Genomic DNA, 21,950 nt, shown 5'->3' with positions numbered 1-21,950 from the left:
GTTATATCATGTCTGCTTCTGAGGGTAACGGGTCTGGGGCTGAACACACTACTGGTGTTGCCGACGCCACAGATCCCTATGAGGAGAATATAGCAGCTGAGGGCTCTGGTTCTGGGGACTGTGGCAATGGGGGTCCATAATGACCCACCGTGGGCTACCTTCTCCACACTTCTGAATACGCTAGTTACTAAACTGACGCCCCCTATGGGACCTCCTATGCTGGTTGAACCGTATGTGGTCCCCACGGCTAATCCGCCGTGGGCAGATAACTTGTCTGCTCAATTGAAGAAATTGAACCAGTCTTTGACTACAAAAAAGTCTGACCCTCGCTCGCCTAAGACCAAGGGGTCCTCTAAGCGAGCTCTTACCTCCTCACAATCCACTGCTGTCACTGACACCTCGTCTGATGAAGATGGCGATTACACTGACCCCACAGATTCTGACACAGATACTACTGATGGGGAGGGTAGGTCACAAGTGGATGTTCCTGATCTTTTGGAGGCTATTAACTTGATTCTACAGATCACGGATGAACCCGAGCCATCCGTCCCTCCTAAGAAACCAGATAGGTTCAAGCATCAGAAGGTGGTTAAACAAGTTTTAATTCTGGGAAAATCCAGGGAAGAAGTTTGTGCCTCACAAGAAGATACTGGGTCACTATCCCCTCGCGCCAGAGCTGTCAAAAAATTGGGAAACGCCTCCTCCAGTGGACTCGCATGTGGCAAGGATGGTGGTTTCCTCAGCTTTACCTGTCACTTACCGTCCTGTCTCTGAAAGAGCCTACGGGTAAACGTGTGGAGGGTTGTCTGAAAGCGATTTACACCCTCACGGGTGCTGCACAAAGGCCCACTATTGCAGCGACATGGGCTGCAGAGGCTATTGAAGCATGGGCCCTAGAGTTGGAAGCTGAAATCTCTTCTGACCATGCTAGACAGTGCTTGTCATATATTGTCACAGCTTCTCACTATATTAAAGAGGCGGCTTCTGATGCCGGTATTCTGGCAGCCAAGGCCTCTACTACATCAGTCCTGGCTCGGCGGATATTGTGGCTGAGATCCTGGTCAGTGGATCTGGATTCTAGAAAAGCCCTTGAGGATCTCCCTTTCAAGGGAGATATTCTGTTTGGGGAGGACTTAAATAAGATAGTGGCTGATTTGGCTACTGCCAAAACTGCCTGTCTGCCAAGTACTGCTGCTTCTGTGTCAAAGGCTAAAGGTACTTCCTTTCGTCCTTCCGGTAAAGCAAAAGGTCAGGCGTACCACAAACAGGCCCGCACTTCCAAACCTGGTAAGCCAAAGCCCAAAAGAGCCTGGGCTGCCCGTCAGCCAGCTTCCAAGACCGATTAGCCTGCCGCATGATGGGGCGGTCCTCCCCCTGGGGGACCCCAGGGTGGGGGGCCGGCTTCTAGGGTATACCCAGAAATGGTTGAAGACCACTTCAGATGTCTGGGTACGGGAAGTCGTCACTCGAGGTTACGCCATAGCCTTCAAAAACCGTCCTCCTCATCGAGTTTGCCTGACAGACGTCCCTTCGGACCAGACAAAGGCAAAGACTCTTCATTCTGTGGTCAGGGCCGTCTTTTCGTATGGGCTCAATGGGCTCTTGCCCAAGGGCCCCAGGAGTATAAGGGCCCTAGTCTGATAGCTGAGGGTCCCCTCTTTCCAGAGGTACCAGATTTTTGAAAATCGGCCCTAGGGAACCAGAGATATCCGACTTCAAAGCAGTAGTCCCCATCCAAGCCTGTTAATTGCTCTTCCCAGCCAGATATCTCGGGCTCTGTATGATTGAGTTTTTCTGAGGGTATATAGCAAAATCTGGGACTCTCCACTTTCTGTGGACATTGGCAGCTTGTCTCTGCTATGTCCAGAACCAGAGATATCAGCCTTCCAGCAGCTGGTCCCTGCTCCAGCTCCACACACCTAATATGCAGTTTTATATATTCGTTGGTGGATTGCTCTGGCTCCTGAACCCTGAATCCCAAGTCCCCTGTACCTCCTGACCGGTGAGACACTCTAATTTTTTATCCCATTCAAAACTAAGAAATATTTTTCCAGGAACTGGAGATATCTGCAGTCAAGCAAGCTGCTCTCTCACCAGAAAATGATAAATATTAAGCCCACTCCACTATCGACCCCTCCCTTACATATTAAACACCCCATACCACCCTGGAAGTCATGTACCGGGGCCCCTTCAGTCAGCCTAATGCTACCTTCTACAGTTCAGTGTTCTCCCTCCCACCCCATCTGTGCAGTAAAGGAGTAATTAGCAGAAATTACTGCTCCAGGTCCTATATGCTGGGCGGAAGTTAGTATACCCCATACCGCCCGCGGGACATCTAAGCTGCCGCTGATAGCACCCCCCTGGAGGATGGGTAGGGGCCCCAGTGCATTGCTGTGCCCAGGGGCCCACACTGCTGTTAAGACGGTCCTGTCTGTGGTACAGACCCTCCTGGACACAGGAGTGGTAGTACAGGTGCCTCTTGCTCAGAGAGGCCAGGGGTACTATTCTCCGCTATTTCTAGTCCCGAAACCGAATGGGTCCTCCCGGCCCATTCTCAACCTAAAGGCATTGAACAAGTTTGTGAGAGTCTCCAAGTTCTGTATGGAAACCCTTCGCTCTATCGTTCTAGCCTTGGAACCTGGGGATTTTATGGTAGCCCAAGCTATATATTCCTATAGCAGTGTCACATCAGCAATACCTGAGGTTTGCGATTGGCAACCTCCATTACCAGTTTCGGGCGTTACCTTTTGGTTTAACCACAGCTCCGCGAGCCTTCACCAAAGTTATGGCGGTGATGACGGTGGTACTCCACCGTCAAGGGGTCAGGATCCTACCGTATCTGGACGACTTGTTGATCCTGGCAAATTCCCCAGAGCTTCTCCTACGTCACCTAGATCTGACTGTCCGGTTTCTGCAAGCCCACGGGTGGCTCATCAACTGGAAGAAATCCTCCCTGGTCCCTGCTCGGAGCATGGTGCACGGGGGAGCATGGAGCATGGGGAGCGCTATTGGGGACACACAACCAATGGTTGTTCTTGTCTTAGAAGAAAGTCCTGAAGCTTCAGGACAGGATTCGTTGCTTCCTCTCTCGTCCGCAAGTGTCGAAACATTCGGCGATGCAGGTGCTGGGCCTCATGGTGTCAGCATTCGACATGGTGGAGTATGCTCAATTTCATTCTCACCCCCTCCAGAGGCTGATTCTGGCCAAGTGGGAGAGCCTGCCTCACCGGATCAGGTCTCACATGATCTCATTGACTCCGGAGGTCCGTCTGTCGCTGTACTGGTGGCTCCAGGACCAATGATTATGCAGGGGCCGTCCCTTCTGGTTATCTGACTGGGTCCTGTTGACGACGGATGCCAGTCTAAGGGGTTGGGGCGCGGTGTTGGAGCAACACTCCCTTCAGGGTCGGTGGACCAAGGAGGAGTCTCTCCTCCCGATCAACATTCTGGAATTGCGGGCGGTCTTCAACTCCTTGAACCTGGCCCAGCATTTAATTCGGAACCGTCCTGTTCAAGTACAGTCGGACAACGCCACCACTGTGGCCTATATAAATCATCAAGGCGGCGAAATTTCACTGATTCTTCAATGAGCGGAACGTCATCTACCGGCCATATCGGCAATATTCATTCCGGGAGTCCTGAATTGGGAAGCGGACTTTCTCAGTCGTAAGATGTACACGCCGGAGAGTGGGGCCTCCATCCAGAAGTGTTTTAAATCCTAGTGGAAAGGTGGGGCCTTCCAGACGTGGATCTGATGGCGTCTCGACACAATCACAAGGTCCCGGTCTTCGGAGCAAGGACAAGGGATCCTCAGGCAGCATTCGTGGATGCGCTGGCGGTGCCATGGAAGTTTCGGCTGCCGTACGTGTTCCCTCCGGTGTCACTTCTGCCCAGGGTAATTCGGAAGTTCAAGCAGGAAGGAGGAATCCTGCTTCTCATAGCTCCAGTGTGGCCCAGACGGCACTGGTTCTCAGACCTTCAGGGCCTCTCGTCAGAGCGTCCAATTCTACTTCCACAACGCCCAGACCTCCTTGTTCAGGGCCCCTGTGTCTACCAGGACCTGGCCCGGCTGTCTTTGACCACGTGGCTCTTGAAGCTTCCGTCTTGAGGGCTAAAGGGTTTTCTGAGGCGGTCATTCAAACTATGTTGCGGGCCTGAAAACCGGCTTCTGCTCGGATTTACCATAGGGTCTGGCATTCTTACTTTGTTTGGTGGGCATTTAACAATTATGACGCTTCCAAGTTTAGTACAGCCAAGTTGTTGGCTTTTCTTCAGCAGGGCCTGGACTTAGGCCTGCGTCTGGCCTCCCTCAAGGTTCAAATTTCTGCCTTGTCAGTGTGGTTTCAGAGAAAAATTGCGACCTTACCTGATGTGCATACCTTTACTCAGGGTGTGTTGCGTATCCAACCTCCCTCTGTCCCGCCTGTGGCTCCTTGGGATTTGTCGGTGATTTTGGAGGCGTTACAAGAGTCTCCGTTTGAACCTCTTGGTTCAGCTGACCTTAAGTGGCTTTCCCTTAAGGTGGTGTTTCTGCTGGCTATTGCCTCAGCTAGAAGAGTGTCGGATTTGGGTGCCTTGTTTTGTAGTTCCCCATATCTGATATTTCACCGTGACCGGGCGGTTCTTAGGACTCGTCCCGGATATTTACCTAAGGTGGTTTCTTCGTTCCACCTTAATCAGGAGATTGTGGTTCCGGCACTTGTTTCTCCTGATCTGTCTCCCAAAGAGCGGTCTTTGGATGTGGTACGTATCTATGTGAAGAGAACTGCTTCTATTGGGAAATCTGATTCTCTCTTTGTTCTGTTTGGATTTCACAAACGGGGCTGGCCTGCTCACAAGCAGACTTTGGCCAGATGGATTAGAATGGTGATTGCACATGCTTATGTGAAGGCTGGTCTGTCAGCTCCTGCTCACATTATGGCCCATTCTACTCGGTCCGTTGGAGCTTCTTGGGCGGCCCGCCATGGTGCGACCCTTGAACAATTGTGCAAGGCGGCTACGTGGTCCTCAGTGAACACGTTCATAAGGTTCTATGCCTTCGATACTGCCGCTTCCCAGGATGCTTCCTTTGGACGCTGGGTTCTTGTGCCCGCTACAGTGTGTCCCCTCCCATAAGGAACTACTTTAGTACATCCCCATTGTCCATCCTTGTGGAGCCCAGTGTACCCCGCAGCAGAAAACAAGTTTTATGGTAAGAACTTACCCTTGTTAAAACTCTTTCTGCGAGGTACACTGGGCTCCACAAGGCGCCCACCCTGACACACTTAGCTTCTTTGTGTTGATATGGCATTAGCCGCTGACACTTCTCCTGTCGTGAGAATGTGGTGTATGTGGCTACTAACTGTTGTCGTCTCTTTTCCTGCTACTGCATTGGGCTGGTTAACTAAAAACTGAGCTCCTGTGCAGGGAGGCGGGGTTATAGAGGAGGCGGCGCTATGCATCTTGGGAACAGTCAAAGGTTTTGAGCCTGTTGGTGCCTCGGATCAAGATCCTACTCTACACCCCATTGTCCATCCTTGTGGAGCCCAGTGTACCCCGCAGAAAGAGTTTTAACAAGGGTAAGTTCTTACCATAAAACTCGTCTTTTTGCCTGATCGCTGCGCAGCGACCGAAATCTTCTAGCGAACAACTCGGAATGATCCCCTAAGTCTCTATCTACCTTTTTGAGTATGAATAGTTAGATAAGTGCCTATTGCATATGAGTCTGTATACATTTACTGTTGTTTCTTTCACAATGCGTCTGAATTTGGCAGATCTGTTTAAACATGATTCAGTAATATGTTCTCCAACGTACTTGAAATGTAGTTGTAGTTGATGATGTGCTCATATTGCTTATTATGCTAATGTATAACGTGACTGACTGCTAGTGTAATTGCTGACTTTACTATATGCTGTCAGTTTTGTTCTATTCCGATCCTCAATGCTGGTGCATGGGTAGGGTCGGATTGTATGTCACTTTAAAAAAGCTTAAAGTGATTACAGTCACAAATTGTGTAGTACACTGTGGAAGTGTTGATTATTTATCATGTCTAGGAGCGGCAAAGGTGAGGAAGATACACTCACAGCAACACCAACACTCACATGTTTATCTCAGAATCTGGTTCAGGATGGTTTGTGTGCAAATTGTCTTAGCTTTCACGCGGGGTTCTTGAAAAATACAAGGCACATTCAGGTACAGATTGATCTACCTTGGGCTATGTTTGCACAGACTTTATCCAGTATAGGTGAAAGGATAATTCCTCCAACTCCTGTACCTGGGATAGGTCACACGATTAACCCTTACATGCAGCTTCCCACCTGTGTTGTATCACTTCCAGCAGCTGCCTCTCAAAAGAAACAGGCTGATAATCCGGTGGTAAGTAAATCTTCATCCTCACAGGCTACACATGTTTCAGATGAGGATTCATCGGAGGATGAAAGCTCAATTAATTCTACTTCGGCATATGAAGAGGAGGAAGGTCTCAGCTCAGTGGATATAGCTGTGTTAAAAACCAAGGCACCTGTGTTTAAACGTCCCAAAACAGTTCAGACTGAGTTTTCAGGGTCAGATCAGCTGACGGAAATCATGGAAGAGGCTTGGGCTACGCCTAATAAGTTTAGAATTCCTAAGAAATGGAATTCCAATTATCCTCTTCCAGCTGGGGATTGTTTAAAAAGGGAGGTGGCTCCTAAAGTAGATAAGCATGTGATTCGATTAGTGCGAAAATCTATATTACCTTTGCCTTCAACATCATTAAATTATGTCAAGGATAGGAGAGTGGATGGTTTTCTAAAAAAACATTTTTCCCGTGTCTGGGGCAGTCATAAGGCCAGCCATGGCTTCAGCTTGGATGGCAAAGGCAGTGTCTGCCTGGGCTGATGCATTGGAGGGGGATTTTTCAATAGCATCTAGAGAACAAAAATCCCATATAGCACATATAAAACAGGCTGCAATGGTCTTGGAAGAAGCAGCATTGGCTATGGGTACTATTGCCTCCAGGGCATCAGCTTCAACAATTGCTGCTCGTAGAGCAGTTTGTCTACGTACGTGGAAAGCTGATTCAGAATCTAAGAAGGTTTGGGAATCTTTGCCCTTTTCTGGAGATATTCTTTTTGGTAAAGAATTGACAAATATTTTGGAGTCAGAAGCAGACTCCAAGAAAGTAAAGTTTCCTTCCATATACAATTTCAAACCTAAAGTTCTGGCTTTTCGGTCTCAAGGAAAAGCTAAAGGTAAAAGTGATAGCAGGCAGTCCCAATACAACAAGTCAGGTAAGACTATAAAGCATTGGGCTACCAGAGGACCGGTTGGTAAAACAGATAAGCCATCAGCCTGATGGTGCGGGCCTCCACCTGGGGGATCCCAGGGTAGGGGGCCGACTTCTTCAGTTTGCACAGATCTGGCAGCAGTCTACAACAGATGCCTGGGTGCAGGAAGCGGTATCTCTAGGTTATGCTTTTGCCTTCAAGAAGCACCCTCCTCAAAGGTTTTTTTGTACCAGCCCGTCTCTGGTAGAGACGAAGGCCAGGGCTTTGCAAGAGGCAGTTTAGAAATTGCTTCAGTCAGAAGTAGTCATTCCAGTTCCTCATGCACAACTAGGACAGGGGTTTTACTCAAGCCTGTTTTCAGTTCAGAAGCCAAATGGGTCATTTTGGCCCATTCTCAATCTCAAAGTGCTGAACAAATACATTTGGGTACCTCGGTTTCACATGGAGACTTTACGTTCCATAATTTTGGCCATGGAGCCAGGGGATTATATGGTATCCCTGGATATACAGTATGCTTACCTACATGTTCCTATAGCACTGTCCCATCAGTGCTATCTTAGGTTCGTCATCCTCCAGCAGCATTTTCAGTTCCAGGCCCTACCTTTTGGGTTAGCCACAGCCCCCAGAGTATTTACCAAGATTATGGTGGTAATGGCAGCTTATCTTCGCCAGCAGGGGTTAAGAATTTTTTCCTACCTCGACAATCTTTTAATCCTGGCGCAGTCGCAGGAATTGCTCCTATGTCATCTGCAACAGACAATAACGTGTCTGCAGAAGCACGGGTGGCTCATAAATTGGGCAAAATCGTCTCTGGTTCCGTCACAGCAGATGACTCACTTGGGGGCTGTACTGGATTCAAGTCTACAGAGAGTAATGTTACCTCTGAACAAGATATTCAAGGTTTAGTCAAGGATTCAGGACTTGCTACACAGTCAAAAGATATCCATTCACGCAGCAATGCGTGTGATGGGTTTGATGGTGTCAACATTCGACATGGTGGAGTATGCACAATTCCACTTGAGGCCTCTGCAGCGTCTGATTCTTGCCAAATGGAATGGGTTGCATCAGACGATAAAAACACAGACTATGGTTCTTACGATAGAAGTAAGAAGGTCATTAGCCTGGTGGCTACAGACATCTCATCTGGACAAGGGGAGACCCTTTTGTATATCAGATTGGGAAATTCTGATGAGAGATGCCAGTCTCCAGGGCTGGGGATCAGTGTCAGGAAGGTTGTGTTTCCAGGGGCAATGGAACAAGGAAGAAGATTGCCTGCCAATAAATATATTGGAACTTCGGGCCATATACATGGCACTGATTCAGGCAAAGGACATTCTTCGGGGAAAACCAGTCCAGATCCGCTTGGACAATGCGACGGCAGTAGCGTACCTCAACCATCAGGGAGGAACTCGCAGCCGAAAAGCGATGAAGGAGGTAAGTCACATACTAAAGTGGGCAGAACTTCATCATCCAGCCTTGTCCGCAGTGTTCATTGCGGGAGTCCTAAACTGGGAAGCGGACTTTCTCAGTCGACACGCTATTCAGGCAAGCAAATGGGCTCTGCAACCGGAGGTTTTCCAGACTCTAGTAGACAAGTGGGAGTTGCCAGAGATAGATCTCATGGCGTCCCATCTGAACAACAAAGTTCTCGCATACAGGTCAAGAACAAAGGATCCTAGAGCGATCTTTGTGGATGCCCTGTCGGTGAGTTGGGACTTTCATCTGGCTTATGTGTTTCCTCCAATCACCCTATTACCCAGGGTGGTGAGAAAGATAAAGCAAGGGAAAGGTGCCGTGATACTAATAGCTCCGGCTTGGCCCAGAAGGCATTGGTACACAGATCTGCAGAGAATGTCGATGGATGCTCCACTTCTGCTCCCTCAATGTCCAGATCTACTGATGCAGGGTCCTTGTTATCACAGACATCTGGATCGACTGTCTTTGATGGCGTGGCTCTTGAAACCTCTATCCTGAAGTCAAGAGGATTCTCCTCAGGTAATTCAAACTATTCTCAGAGCAAGGAAACCTTCCTCAGCTCGCATTTATCACTGAATATGGCAAACCTATATTCATTGGTGCAGTAAATGGAAAATGGACACTAAGTCTTTCAGAGTTTCCAGGGTCTTAGCATTCCTTCAGGCAGGAATGGATAAAGGTTTGAAGGTGGCTTCCTAGAGAGTGCAAGTGTCAGCATTGGCTGTATGGTTCCAAAAGAAAATTGCCAACTTACAGGATGTGCGTACTTTTTTCCAGGGAATGCTGCGCATTCAACCTCCTTTTGTTCCTCCTACAGTGCCTTGGGACTTATGTCTAGTCCTGAAAGCCCTTCAAGTTGCCCCATTTGAATAAAGTAGATCTTAAATGGTTGACAGCTAAAGCTCTCACTCTTCTAGCTGACTCCATAACCAGTAGAGAATCAGATTTAGGGGCATTATCATGTTGTTCCCCATTTCGGTTTTTTTTATCCAGATAAAGCAGTTCTTAGAACTAGATTTGGGTATCTTCCGAAGGTGGTGTCTAAATTCCACCTTAATGAAGAAATTGTAGTCCCGGCTTTCCAGGTACCGGGTCTTTCTGTGGGAGATGCATCGCTGGACGTGGTCCGTGCATTAAGGATCTACACGGATCGTACCAGTGCCATCAGAAAGACAGATTATCTTTTCATTCTCTACGGATTTCACTAGAGAGGATGGCCTGCTGATAAGCAGACGCTGGCAAGATGGCTTCGGATGACGATATCAGAAGCATATTCTCAAGCTGATCTCCCTGTTCCGGCTAATGTCTCTGCTCACTCTACTCGTAAGGTAGGTCCATCATAGGCAGCACAACGTGGTGCTTCAGCAGAACAGATATGTAAGGCAGCTATATGGTCTTCCATTAACACATTCATTAGACATTATGCCATGGATACCTTTGCCTCTCATGATGCTGAATTTAGGTGAAGGATTCTCCTGTCCAATCAGGAGCGTCCACACCACTAAATTGCATTGGGAAAACCCATTGTTATCCTGTGGATAACCTGTGGACCCTGCCGGAGAAATATACGTTATGGTAAGAACTTAACGTTGATAACGGTATTTCTCCTACACTACTTCATGGCAGCCCTTACTCTTGGGAATTGTATCCTATTCCTAAACTTAGACAGGGAATCCTCTCAACACTTTAGGACCACCCACCTTGGGTATATAGCCCTGCTCCTCCCCTTCCTCCATTAGTCTTTTTTCCTGTCTCCTAGCTTGACAGGGGATTATGTGTTATTTTTTTTTTTTTTTGAGAACATTTACCTCTATTCCCAGTAATACGCCTCTGTGTAGCCGTACTGGAAGAGGGTGGCTCCCTGGAGAAGGCAGAGTGTGCTTGGGGCGGTTGTAAGTCCCCGCTGTTCAGCTTATGGTGTCCGCCCGCTGGTATTTGCTGTTGGTCTCCCTCACGCCACTGTCTGAAACCGTCTCCCCGGGTGCTTTGCTCCGCTAGCCGCAGCGCCTGTATCTCCGGCGGGACCGGAAGTGCGGGTGGCCGGAAGGGCAGCGGGGCGAAGGGGAAGTGTGGCTGGCGGGCGGAAGCGCTGTGAGAGACAGCGTGCGGCGGTTGGCGGGCGGAAGTGCTGGAGCGGCCGTCCTGTAGGCTGGGACGGTCTGCTCAGCGCCGCTCTCTATTATTTTTTGGAGTTTAAATAATGGTGCTGCACACTAGGAGTGAGAGTCTCCTATGAGCTGGGCAGGTGTATGCTTACCAGCAGGATGGATAGAGAGCCTTCTCCCCATAAGCCGATGAGTGCCCGGAAGAGGTAAGTCCTCATAGAGGACATGTTCTTTTCCCAGGTTTTGATTTTTCTGCATAGTTAGGATTTTAATGTAGTGCTACTGCTGTTCATTTTTTAGTGTGTCTCCTCCTAAGAAGAGGCTATGCAAGAAGAGGCATATGGATATACAGTGTGCAGCATGTGATAAGATCTTTTCTTCTACTGAGAATGTGAAGTTCTGTGAGGACTGTATACAGAGTGACATTCAGCAGGCCAGTCAATCCAGTCAGATTCAGGAATTAAAGGACTGGATGAAGAGGTCTTTTGTTACGAAAGAACAGCTGGCTGATTTGCAGGGAAATAAGAGATCTAGATCCCTGGCTAGTATTGACTCTCAGGACGAGTCAGCCTCTTTGTATGCTGATTATCAGGCTTCCTCTAGTTCTGGGTCAGAAGAGAAGGAGGAAGTTAGAGAGTTTAATTTGGATCTTGTTGACAGTCTCTTAAAGAATATATTTAAGACCATGAACTATAGGCAAAAGGATAAAGGAGATGAAGATAAGGATGTTTTGTTTGGAGATAAATCCAAAAGGAGCAGATATTTTCCGGTTCACAGAGCATTAAAGGATGTAGTGTCTAAGGAGTGGCAGAACATCGATAAGAGACTTGGAAGTATTAAACGTGTGGATCGGATGTTTCCGGTAGAAGATGAGCAATTTCTGTGCTGGTGCTCAGTGCCTAAGATTGATGCGGCGGTGGCGGAAATGGTGTCTAAAACTACGATTCTGTTAGAGGACGGAGCTGTCCTTAAGGATGGCATGGATAAGCGTATGGAGAGTGCGCTGAAGAAATTACATATGTCCTCGGCGGTATCCTTAAGGTCTGGTGTGGCTGTTGCGTATGTTTCCAGAGCTTTGAGAGTTTGGGGATCAGTGTTGTCCACAGATGTTGAAGAGAAAATCTCAAGGCAATATTTGCAGAGAAGCCTGGGTATTATGCTCAAGGGCATAGAGTATCTGTGCGAAGCTTCTTTGGATGTGTTAGATTTCGCAGCGAAATCCATGGCGGCAGGTGTTATGGCTAGAAGAGCTTTGTGGCTTAGATCATGGTCGGCGGATATGCATTCAAAGAACCGGTTGGTGTCATTACCGTATGAGGGTTCCCTATTATTTGGAAATAAGCTTGAGGCTATTATACAAAAGATGTCAGGGGGTAAGTCAGCGAGGTTGCCTCAGGACAAGAGGAATAAATTTCCGTTTCCTTCTTCTAAGCAACAATTTAAGGAAGCGAGAAGTTATAGGCCAGGGCGAGCTTATATGGGAAGGTATTCCTCGGGGACGAATAGGCAGTCCTTTCGCCAGGCTTATAGGAGAGGTGGACGAAGACAATGACTGTCGCGGAGTTCCGGTATCCTTTCCGGTGGGAGCCAGGCTCCAGAAGTTTGCCAGTCTCTGGCAGTATTCAATTCAGGACACTTGGGTACTGGATGTGATATCTCAGGGATACCGGATAGAGTTCTCCGAAGTTCCAAAGAGGGATAAATTTGTGAGTTCAAGAAGCCCAGCTGCGAGTCTGGAACTAAAGGCTTTGGAAGACAGTTTGGAAAAGTTGATCCAGGTGAATTCGGTAGAGCCTGTTCCGCCTTCAGAAAGAAAGATGGGATTTTATTCCAGAATTTTTCTGATAAGAAAGGCGTCGGGAGATTTCAGAACGATACTAGATCTCAGACAGCTCAACAATTATGTAAAGACGATAAAATTTCATATGGAGACGATGAAATCTATTCTGTCAGGGGTAAGGAAAGAGGATTTCCTAGCGTCCATAGACCTAAAGGATGCTTACTTTCATGTGTCGGTACACACACGGCACAGAAGATACCTGAGGTTTTTTGTCATGGGCAAGCATTTTAATTTACATGCCTCCCTTTCGGTCTAAAGTCGTCTCCAAGGATATTTACCAAGGTGCTGTCGGCACTGGTAACCGTAATAAGAGGACAAAGAATTGCAATTTGGGCATATCTAGACGATCTACTGGTGTGCGGAGAGTCAAAACAGGAAGTAGAGATGGCGTTAGAAGTGACGCTGCAGATCCTACAAGGACATGGCTGGTTAATAAATTGGGAGAAAAGTCAACTAGAACCAAGGCAAGAAATTCAGTTTCTCGGAGTACAGGTGGATACTGCCAATTACACAATAGGTCTTTCAGAAGAAAGATGCTCAAAGATTCGGAGTCTGGCTTCTTTGCTAAGGGAATGCAACAGTGTGACTCTGCGTCAGGGGATGAGTCTTTTAGGCATGATGGCCTCCTCCATAGACGTGGTCCCGTGGGCGACATGGCGGATGAGGGACCTTCAGCTAGAGATCCTAGGCTATTGTCTGAGACGTTATTCCCTGAATCATCACATAAGGTTAGGCCAAGAGGCAAAACGTTCCCTAGACTGGTGGATGGAAACAGAACTGGTCGACAGGAAGACGACTTTGTCGGATCGTCACTTCCTCATTCTAACAACAGATGCAAGTGCAGTTGGTTGGGGGGCGCACCTGTTGCAACAGAACTGCCAAGGAAGGTGGAACCACCAGGAGAGAAGATTATCCTCAAACCACAGGGAAATGAGAGCTGTGTGGAAGGCGATGAAATATTTCCAGAAGCAGTTACAGGGGAAACATCTCAGGATATTTTCAGACAATGTAGCAGTGGTAGCCTATCTCAATCGGCAAGGAGGCACCAAAAGTCATGTATTAATGGAAGAGGTATCAAACATACTGCATTGGGCGGAAGGTCATCTCGTATCTGTTATGCACACCAGTGCCTGCAGGAAAGTACTAGTGTCAGAACTGTTATGCACTCCAGTGTCTGCAGGAATGTACTGGTGTTTGAACTGTTATGCAAAACAAATGGACTCACAGACAAACTGGGGAATATGACATAACGTACACAGAAGGTGATAGGGTAACAAAATACACACACAGTGAACAGAGAAGCCCAGAGGCTAAGGAACTGGGTATCTCCCTTGTATTAGAACTGCTCAGATGTAAAAAGCAAGATGTTGTGTTTTAATACGTAGAGAACCCGAAATGCTGTTGCTAAGGGCAACAGCAAAACCCTAAAGGGTTACCAACGGGTGTGGCAGTAAACTCCTTGGTCAGAGATGGAATGATAGACACAAGGAGAGCCTCCACAATCCTGATTCTCACTTGCAGTGCACAGGTTTAAGCTTACTGCCACTAAACTGACCCCTGACACCTAGCACAGTGAGACAGGATTAGACAGGCAAGTGTTAGAATACAGCCGCAAACTTGCTAAGTTCACAGAGTAATAACAGAACCCCAGCAAGCTAAACGACTGACTCCAGTCTTACTGCTAGGTCTGGATTGGCAGAGTGTAATACCAAATCCCCAGGCCTATTTGCAGTAAGCAACAAACAAATACAAAGCTACACAGTACTGGCTAACTTTCATGAACTGACTAACCAACAGAGATTCAGCAGCATCTGCTTACCCTGAAAAGAGGCCTTATAAAGCAGGTGCTGTCCACGCCCCACTCAGACCTCACAGACTGTGAGCACAAAAACCAGCACCGGATCCCCTGCCGTGCACAGAGCCTATAACCACTGCACAGCAAAAGACCCGAACCGGAGTATCAGCTGCGCTCAGGTTACTCCACTAGCACTTGTCTCCCGGTTGCCATGACGACGTGGCAGCACAGGGCAGGAGACCCTAACAGTACCCCCCCTCTGACGAGGGGTCAAAGAACCCCTACCACCGGGTTTATCGGGGAACTGCGAGAAGAAAGAGCGTATCAGTCTGGGGGCATGAAGATCACAACTGCGCACCCACGACCGCTCCTCCGGGCCATACCCCTTCCAGTGCACCAAAAATGACAGCCGACCCCGAACCACCTTGGAGTCAAGAATCCTTTCAACAACAAACTCCCTCTGGCCACGTATCAGAAGAGGGGAAGGTCTTCCACTGGAAGAAGGATTACTAATCGCCCGTTTTAAAAGGGAACAATGAAATGTTTTATTGATACCCAAAGAACGGGGCAGATCTAACTGAAATGCCACCGGATTGATAACCCTGGTGATCTTATAAGGGCCGATGAACCGGGGCCCTAACTTATGAGATGGCTGTCTCAACTTCAAATTCTTGGTAGACAACCAGACGAAGTCTCCTAATTTGAAGCTGCAGGGTCTTTTCCGCTTATCAAAAACCCTTTTGGTCACTAATGACACAGATACAAGGGCTTTCTTCACTTTCCGCCAAATACCTCTAAGGACCGAAACCACAGAGGAACCACCAGGCGTGGAGTCCAGGGGGTCAAAAGAATTGGCCTTAGGATGATGCCCATACACACAAAGGAAGGGAGAGATCCCTGTAGCAGAGTGAGCCGCGTTGTTATAGGCAAACTCCGCCATGGACAGATGAGCAACCCAGTCAGTCTGACACTTGGAGACATAACACCTGAGGAACTGCTCCAAGGACTGGTTCACCCTTTCAGTCTGCCCATTAGACTGCGGATGGTAGCCTGACGACAAGCTGACAGAAATCTGGAGATCGGAACAAAATGCCCTCCAGAATTTGGCCACAAACTGGGATCCGCGGTCAGAGACCACATCAAGTGGCAACCCGTGGAGACGCACAACATGCAGCATAAATAATTCAGACAGGCGTCTGGCTGATGGCAGCCCAACCAGTGGAACGAAGTGCGCCATCTTCGAAAACCTGTCAACGACAACCCAGATGGCTGTCATCCCCGAGGATTTGGGCAAGTCCACCACAAAATCCATTGAAATGTGGGTCCATGGCTTAGATGGGATAGAGAGTGGATGTAATGGGCCAACAGGAACCCCTCTAGGAGTCTTATTTCGGGCACAGATGTCACATGCCCGAACCCACTGATCCACATCCTTAGCCACTGAGGGCCACCACACCGCCCTAGATAGCAACTCCCGAGTTCTGGCAATACCCGGGTGACCTGCCGACTTCTTGGCATGGAATTCCAGGAACACTCGCTGTCTTAACCTAGGAGGCACAAACAAAAGACCTACCGGAAGGTCTGGAGGAGCCTGCTCCTGTGCTCTAAGGACTAATGATAAGAGGTCCTGGGTAATGCCCACTTTAATACATGATGGGGAAACAATGGGCAACGGCTCCTCGGTGGTCTCCTGGATTGGAGCAAAACTCCGCGAGAGCGCATCAGCCTTGATGTTTTTTGACCCAGGGCGATATGTTATCAAAAAATTAAAGCGAGCAAAAAACAAAGCCCATCGTGCCTGCCTGGCATTGAGACGCTTCGCTGACTCTAAATATGCCAGATTCTTATGGTCAGTGAGAATTGAGACCACAAACTTAGCCCCCTCAAGCCAGTGTCTCCACTCCTCGAGTGCATCCTTAATAGCCAACAATTCCCGGTTACCCACGTCATAATTCATCTCGGCAGGCGAAAATTTACGGGAAAAGTAAGCACAGGGATGAAGGCGATTATCAGACACTCCCATCTGAGAAAGCACTGCCCAATACCCATCTCAGAGGCATCCACCTCCACCACAAAAGGACGCTCTGGATCTGGGTGTCGCAGCACCTTGGCCGAAACAAATGCCCTTTTGAGACGGGCAAAAGCCGCTTTAGCCTCACAAGACCAGTGAGCAACATCCGCCCCTTTCTTAGTGAGTGCCACCAAGGGCGCCACTATAGACGAAAATCCAGCGATAAATCGTCTATAAAAATTCGCAAAGCCCAGGAAACGCTGAAGCGCCTTCAAACTAGTGGGCTGCACCCAATCCAGGACTGCCTGTACCTTGGAACCCTCCATTTGGAAACCTTCTGGGGAGATAATATATCCTAGAAATGCGATTTGCTGAACTTCAAATTCGCACTTCTCCAGCTTCGCCCCAAGCCGGTGGTCTCTGAGTTTCTGGAGGACTAAGCGTACATGCTTCCGATGTTCCTCCAGGGAATGGGAGAAGATTAGGATGTCATCTAAGTATACAACTAAGAATCTATCCAAATATTCCCTGAGCACATCGTTCATGAAATCCTGGAAGACTGCCGGGGCATTACAGAGCCCAAAAGGCATCACCAAATATTCATAATGCCCTGAGTGGGTATTAAAGGCAGTCTTCCATTCATCCCCCTCTCTTATTCGGATTAGATTGTACGCACCGCGTAGGTCAATCTTAGAAAAAATGGTGGCAGTACGAAGCTGGTCAAACAAGACCGAAATGAGAGGCAGTGGGTATGAGTTTTTAATCGTGATACGGTTCAATTCCCTGAAGTCGATGCAGGGTCGCAACGAACCGTCCTTTTTACCCACGAAGAAGAACCCCGACCCAACTGGAGACTGTGAAGGTCTGATAAATCCCTTAGCCAAGTTCTCCTGAATGTACTCTGCCATAGCCTGAGTCTCAGGACGTGACAGGGAGTACAACCTGCTCTTGGGAAGCTTAGCATTTGGCAACAAATCAATGGCACAGTCATAGGGGCGATGGGGAGGTAGTACCTCTGCAACTTTTTTGGAGAACACGTCCGCAAAATCTGCATAACACCCTGGCAATCCTGGCAAACTTAGCTGCGAGAGCCTGACTGGAAGGCTCAAGCAACTCCTGAAACAATCAGTACCCCAACTAAGAATCTCCCCAGAGACCCAGTCAAATTGAGGATTGTGGGCCCTTAACCAGGGTAACCCCAACACCAATGGGGCAAAAGTACAGACAGTCACATAAAAGGACAATTTTTCAGAGTGTGTGGCTCCAATAAACAAAGAAATCTGGCTAGTGCAAGAGGTAATTTTACCTTGGGATAATGGTTCCCCGTTTAACCCACAAATCTCAATTTCCGATGCCAAGGGTACTAAGGGAACAGAGTGTTTTAGGGCGAATTGGCGGTCCATAAAAACCCCGTCGGCCCCACTGTCCACAAAGGCCTCAGTCTTGACAGTTTGACCGAGGATCTTCAAGGTCACCGGAATGATAAAAGTCTTCTTGGGAAATTCTGACTTCTGGCCTGACAGGATATTTCCCATCACCCTCAGGCCCTGAAGTTTTCCGGCTTTTCTGGGCATGATACTACCACATGACCTTTATTCCCACAGTACAAACACAACCCCTGCTGTCTCCTCCGCGTCTTCTCACGCGAGGAGAGGCGGGTAGCCCCAATCTGCATAGGCTCCTCAGAAAATTCCTCAGAGTCTGAGGTTCCCTTGGGAAGGAAGGAAATCTCAGTCTCCCTTTCAAGCCTACGCTCTCTCAGCCGTCTATCCACCCGGATGGATAACTGCATGAGCTGATCCAAGCTATCAGGCAAGGGATATTGTACCAGTTGGTCCTTTATCTGGTTAGAAAGACCTCTTCGGTACTGGTGTCTCAGGGCTGGGTCATTCCACTGGGTATCATGGGCCAACCTCCGAAACTCCGTACAGTAAACCTCAACTGGCCTTCGCCCTTGCTTAAGGATCGAAATCTGAGCCTCGGCTGAGGCCGTCTTGTCAGGGTCATCATACAACATGCCCAGTGCCGTAAAAAAAGCATCAACACTTTTAAGCGACGGACAGTCAGGCTGCAACCCATATGCCCAGACCTGTGGGTCTCCTTGTAGCAAGGAAATCACTATGCCCACCCGCTGAATCTCCGACCCAGAAGACTGAGGCCTAAGCCGGAAGTATAGCTTGCAGCTCTCCTTGAAACAAAAGAACTGCGAGCGATCTCCAGAAAAACGATCCGGGAGATTTACTTTCGGCTCCTTAACCCCTGCAGGTGCTGCTGCTGCGGGAGCTCCGCCAGCAGCCTGGGAGGTGTGCATTTTAATGGACAAATCATTAAATTGCCGAGTCAGGACCTGCACCTGATCGACCACCTGTTGCAACGTATTTTGAGGGGTATGCTCCATATTCCCACAAAATTTCAACAGGAGTATTAGGCTGCTAAATATGTTATGCACACCAGTGCCTGCAGGAAAGTACTAGTGTCAGAACTGTTATGCACTCCAGTGTCTGCAGGAATGTACTGGTGTTTGAACTGTTATGCAAAACAAATGGACTCACAGACAAACTGGGGAATATGACATAACGTACACAGAAGGTGATAGGGTAACAAAATACACACACAGTGAACAGAGAAGCCCAGAGGCTAAGGAACTGGGTATCTCCCTTGTATTAGAACTGCTCAGATGTAAAAAGCAAGATGTTGTGTTTTAATACGTAGAGAACCCGAAATGCTGTTGCTAAGGGCAACAGCAAAACCCTAAAGGGTTACCAACGGGTGTGGCAGTAAACTCCTTGGTCAGAGATGGAATGATAGACACAAGGAGAGCCTCCACAATCCTGATTCTCACTTGCAGTGCACAGGTTTAAGCTTACTGCCACTAAACTGACCCCTGACACCTAGCACAGTGAGACAGGATTAGACAGGCACGTGTTAGAATACAGCCGCAAACTTGCTAAGTTCACAGAGTAATAACAGAACCCCAGCAAGCTAAACGACTGACTCCAGTCTTACTGCTAGGTCTGGATTGGCAGAGTGTAATACCAAATCCCCAGGCCTATTTGCAGTAAGCAACAAACAAATACAAAGCTACACAGTACTGGCTAACTTTCATGAACTGACTAACCAACAGAGATTCAGCAGCATCTGCTTACCCTGAAAAGAGGCCTTATAAAGCAGGTGCTGTCCACGCCCCACTCAGACCTCACAGACTGTGAGCACAAAAACCAGCACCGGATCCCCTGCCGTGCACAGAGCCTATAACCACTGCACAGCAAAAGACCCGAACCGGAGTATCAGCTGCGCTCAGGTTACTCCACTAGCACTTGTCTCCCGGTTGCCATGACGACGTGGCAGCACAGGGCAGGAGACCCTAACAGTATCTCTATCAGCGCTACATGTTCCCGGAGTAGACAATTATGTGGCAGATTTCCTCAGCAGACAAGAAGTGTGACCAGGAGAGTGGGAATTGAACGACGTAGTGTTCAATCAGATTGTACAGAGGTTCGGCCAGCCACAGGTGGATCTGATGGCCACACACATCAATACGAAGGTTCCTCTGTTCTTCTCCCGATATCATCTCCCAGGGTCAAGCGGGGTGGATGTCTTCTCTCTCCCATGGGGGTTCAGACTAGCATATGTTTTTCCTCCGTTTCCAATGATTGCACGTATTCTAAGGAAGATCAGAGAAGAGAGGGCGCAGGTCATAATAGTTCTTCCATATTGGCCGAAGAGAGCGTGGTTTCCTTCAGTACTGAGGATGGCAGCAGGGGAACCTTTGACGTTGCCGCTGATAACGGACCTGTTACATCAGGGTCCATTGCTGCACCCGAATTTGCGACAACTTAATTTGACGGCATGGAAATTGAACGGCAATTATTGAGAGATAAAGGGTTGTCTGAGCAAGTTGTTAATTTGCTGATTCAGTCGAGAAAGAAGGTATCCTCTAAGATCTACTATAGAGTCTGGAAAACCTTCATTTCCTGGTCCGGCTCAAGATTTAACCCACAGAAAGCAGAGACATCGCAGGTCCTTCAATTCTTGTTTGATGGGTTTGAGAAGGGGCTGGCGGTATCTACCATCAAGGTCCAGATAGCAGCACTGAGTGTCCTATTGGAGAGAAGATTATCTGATGAGAGCTTAGTGAGGAAGTTCTGTCAGGCAATTAAAAGGATAAGACCTCGCTTTAGGTCGGTTGTCGCTCCGTGGGATCTGAATTTAGTTTTAAATTCATTAATGTTGTCTCTGTTTGAGCCATTGCAGGACGTCTCGGTTAAATTTCTAACTTGGAAAGTAGTGTTCCTGGTAGCCATTACATCAGCCAGAAGAGTTGGAGAGCTACAGGCCCTGTGGTCGGAGAAGCCCTACCTTAATTTCCTCCCGGGTAGACTTGTGTTAAGGACTAATCCAGATTTTTTGCCCAAGGTGGTGTCAGATTTCCATTTGAATCAGGACATCGTGTTACCATCATTCTACCCACATCTGCAGAATGAGGTGGAGAAGAGAATGCATAGTTTGGATTTAATCAGAGCAATTTCAGTATATCTGGACAGAGTGAAGGAGTTCCGTAAGACGAAACACCTGTTTGTGTTATATTCAGGTGCAAGGAAGGGTGAGAAACCTACGAAACAGACCATCTCCAGATGGATCACAGAACTCCTGGCATTTATTTACAAACAGAATGGTCAGGAGGTTCCGGAGCAGCTAAAGGCACACTCTACCAGGGCCATGGCAGCTTCCTGGGCTAAGAAGGCAAGGCTTTCGGCGAAGGATATATGTGCAGCAGCCACATGGTCTTCTATGCATACATTCTCCAGTCATTATGCGGTGGATGTTATTGATGCACACTTTGGAAAACGTGTCTTTGATGCAGCATTGAATTAAACAAATTATAATTTTCAGCATTGACAAGATGTTTGTGGTATTTTTTATTGCCCTCCCTATATTGAGTGTTGGTATATCCCAAGAGTAAGGGCTGCCATGAAGTAGTGTAGGAGAAAAAAGCAAATTATACTTACCGATAATTTCATTTCTCCGAGATACTTCATGGCAGCCTACAATATAACGTCCCTTAGTAAAGTATAAATATAGCCTGGTCACAGGAGACACTCAAAAGACTAATGGAGGAAGGGGAGGAGCAGGGCTATATACCCAAGGTGGGTGGTCCTAAAGTGTTGAGAGGATTCCCTGTCTAAGTTTAGGAATAGGATACAATTCCCAAGAGTAAGGGCTGCCATGAAGTATCTCGGAGAAATGAAATTATCGGTAAGTATAATTTGCTTTTTTCTCCTAAATCCACAGGGATCCCACCCTGACGCACCTGATTTGAGGATCCTTTTACTCACTAACCTCTTCCTTCTTGTAGGGAAGGGTGTACATGTGTGTTCTTATCGCCTGATTAGGGCTGTCTATGATGCTTCTGCCTTGAGCTTTGGAATACAACTGATTTGCCTGAGCCAGGAGGCGGGGATATATGGATGGGCC

The 21,950-nt window shown here is 48.0% G+C and overlaps 1 protein-coding gene across 2 annotated transcripts in view; it reads left to right on the top strand.

Annotated features, from left to right (window-relative positions):
* Positions 1–21,950, top strand: part of NTN1 (netrin 1) — a 475,394-nt gene that overhangs the window by 132,427 nt on the left and 321,017 nt on the right. The gene's annotated exons all lie outside the window — the stretch shown is intronic.

The sequence above is a fragment of the Pseudophryne corroboree genome, chromosome 3 (genome assembly GCF_028390025.1).
Source record: "Pseudophryne corroboree isolate aPseCor3 chromosome 3, aPseCor3.hap2, whole genome shotgun sequence".
In the NCBI taxonomy this organism is placed as follows: Eukaryota; Metazoa; Chordata; class Amphibia; order Anura; family Myobatrachidae; genus Pseudophryne; species Pseudophryne corroboree.
The sequence above is the reverse complement of the archived record's forward strand: the minus strand, read 5'-3'. Positions and strand labels throughout refer to the sequence as shown.